The 3,214-nt window shown below is 37.9% G+C and overlaps 1 non-coding gene across 1 annotated transcript; it reads left to right on the forward strand.

Annotated features, from left to right (window-relative positions):
• Window positions 1-201: 201 nt before the first annotated feature.
• LOC112799289 (small nucleolar RNA R71) lies at window positions 202-309 on the forward strand. Its single transcript, XR_003200864.1, has one exon. It is a non-coding gene; the product is annotated as a small nucleolar RNA R71 (small nucleolar RNA).
• Window positions 310-3,214: the final 2,905 nt, after the last annotated feature.

The following is a 3,214-nucleotide window of genomic DNA, read 5'->3' on the forward strand; positions in this document are numbered from 1 at the left end:
TTTCTTCTGACTAGTCCCATTGTTCACAGGATTCCTTTCAGAAGTGTACATGAATTGGTTATTTGCAACCATTTCAATCAGTTCTTGAGCTTCAGTAGGCGTCTTCTTCAGATGAAGAGATCCTCCTGCAGAGCTATCCAAAGACATCTTGGATAGTTCAGAGAGACCATCATAGAAAATACCTATGATGCTCCATTCAGAAAGCATATCAGAAGGACACTTTCTGATTAATTGTTTGTATCTTTCCCAAGCTTCATAGAGGGATTCTCCTTCCTTCTGTCTGAAGGTTTGGACTTCCACTCTAAGCTTACTCAATTTTTGAGGTGGAAAGAACTTTGCCAAGAAGGCATTGACTAGCTTTTCCCAAGAGTCCAGGCTTTCTTTAGGTTGTGAGTCCAACCATGTCCTAGCTCTGTCTCTTACAGCAAAAGGGAATAGCATAAGTCTGTAGACCTCAGGGTCAACCCCATTAGTCTTGACAGTGTCACAGATTTGCAAGAACTCAGCTAAAAACTGATGAGGATCTTCCAGTGGAAGTCCATGGAACTTGCAATTCTGTTGCATTAGAGAAACTAATTGAGGCTTAAGCTCAAAGTTGTTTGCTCCAATGGCAGGGATAGAGATGCTTCTCCCATAAAAGTCGGGAGTAGGTGCAGTAAAGTCACCCAGCACCTTCCTTGCATTGTTGGCATTGTTGTTTTCGGCTGCCATATGTTCTTCTTCTTTGAAGAATTCGGTCAGGTCCTCTAAAGAGAGTTGTGCTTTGGCTTCTCTTAGCTTTCTCTTCAAGGTCCTTTCAGGTTCAGGATCAGCTTCAACAAGAATGCCTTTGTCTTTGCTCCTGCTCATATGAAAGAGAAGAGAACAAGAAAATGTGGAATCCTCTATGTCACAGTATAGAGATTCCTTTAGGTGTCAGAGGAAAAGAAAAGTAGAAGACAGAAGTAGAAAATTCGAACTTATCAAAGAAGATGGAGTTCGAATTTTGCATTAAGGGATAGTGTTAGTCCATAAATAGAAGGATGTGAGAAGGAGGGAAGTGATTTTCGAAAATTAAGTGAGAAATTTTGAAAATATTTTTGAAAAATATTACTTAATTTTCGAAAAAGAAAATGGAAAAGAAATCAAGTGATTTTTGAAAAAGATTTTGAAATTAGAAATCAAAAAGATTTGATTGAAAACTATTTTGAGAAAGATGTGGTTAAGAAGATATGATTGGTTTTTTTTTTTTTAAAAAAAATGTGATTGAGAAGATATGATTTGAAAAACATTTTAAAAAGATTTGGTTTTGAAAATTAAAAACTTGACTAACAAGAAAAGATATGATTCAAACATTAAACCTTTCTCAACAGAAAAGGCAACATACTTGAAATGTTGAATCAAATCATTAATTGATAGTAAGTATCTTTGAAAATGGAAAGAATTTGATTTTGAAAAAGATTTGATTGAAAAATTGATTTGAAAAAGATTTGATTTTGAAAAACTTTGAAAACTTAAAAAAAATCTGATTTTGAAAACAAAATCTTCCCCCTTGTGCCATCCTGGCGTTAAACGCCCAGAATGGTGCACATTCTGGCGTTTAACGCCCAAAACTATACCCTTTTGGGTGTTAAACACCCAACCAGGTACCCTGGCTGGCGTTTAAACGCCAGTCTGTCCTTCTTCACTGGGCGTTTTGAACGCCCAGCTTTTCTGTGTAATTCCTCTGCTGTATGTTCTGAATCTTTAATTTCTCTGTAGTATTGACTTGAGAAGACACAAATAAAAAATATTTTTGGATTTTTAATAATAAGGAAAAATCAAAATGCAACAAGAATCAAATAACAATGCATGCAAGACACCAAACTTAGCAGTTTGTATACTACTGACACTAATGAGAATGCATATGAGACACACAAAAACACTCAAGTCAAGAGAATTCAAAGATTAGAGTAAGAAATCATCAAGAATTATTTGAAGATCCTTAAGACACATGAATGAATGCATGTAATTGACACCAAACTTAAAATGACACATTAGACTCAAACAAGAAATTTTTGGGTTTTATGATTTTGTAATTTTTTTGTGTTTTTCGAAAATTTAGTGGAAAAAGGTATCAAAATTCTTAATGAGAATTCCAGGAATCATGCAATGTTTAGTCTAAAGCTTCAGTCTAAAGGAATTAGACATGGTCAGCCAAGCTTCAGCAGAACATTGCATTCAAGAGCTAAATCGATGAAGATCAATCAGCTTTGGTGATGATAAGAACATCACCTTGAAACACTAGAATTCATTCTTAAGAACTGAAGAAAAAAAAAATACCTAATCTAAGCAACAAGATGAACCGTCAGTTGTCCAAACTCAACAATTCCCCGGCAACGGCGCCAAAAACTTGGTGCGCGAAATTGTGAACAATACTTTTCACAACTCTCATAATCCCCGGTCATGAACCCCAAAAACTTGGTGTTCAATACCATGGCATTACACAACTTCGCACAACTAACCAGCAAGTGCACTGGGTCGTCCAAGTAATAAACCTTACGCGAGTAAGGGTCGATCCCACGGAGATTGTTAGTATGAAGCAAGCTATGGTCATCTTGTAAATCTTAGTCAGGCAAACTCAATTGATATGATGATGAACGAAAATAACAATAAGATAAAGATAGAGGTACTTATGTAATTCATTGGTAGGAACTTCAGATAAGCGCATGAAGATGCCTTCCCTTCCGTCTCTCTGCTTTCCTACAGTCTTCATCCAATCCTTCTTACTCCTTTCCATGGCAAGCTTATGTAGGGTTTCACCGTTGTCAATGGCTACCTCCCATCCTCTCAGTGAAAACGCTGCCTATGCTCTGTCACAGCATGGGTAATCATCTGTCGGTTCTCGGTCAGGCCGGAATAGAATCCATCGATTCTTTTGGGTCTGTCACTAATGCCCCGCCTGCTAGGAGTTTGAAGCACGTCACAGTCATTCAATCATTGAATCCTACTCAGAATACCACAGACAAGGTTAGACCTTCCGGATTCTCTTGAATGCCGCCATCAGTTCTAGCCTATACCACGAAGACTCTGATCTCACGGAATGGTTGGCTCGTTTGTCAGACGAGCACTCGGTTGTCAGGCGATCAACCATGCATCGTGCAATCAGGAATCCAAGAGATATTCACCCAATCGAAGGTAGAACGGAGGTGGTTGTCAGTCACACGTTCATAGGTGAGAATGATGATGAGTGTCA

Source organism: Arachis hypogaea, chromosome 4 (assembly GCF_003086295.3).
Source record: "Arachis hypogaea cultivar Tifrunner chromosome 4, arahy.Tifrunner.gnm2.J5K5, whole genome shotgun sequence".
NCBI lineage: Eukaryota > Viridiplantae > Streptophyta > Magnoliopsida > Fabales > Fabaceae > Arachis > Arachis hypogaea.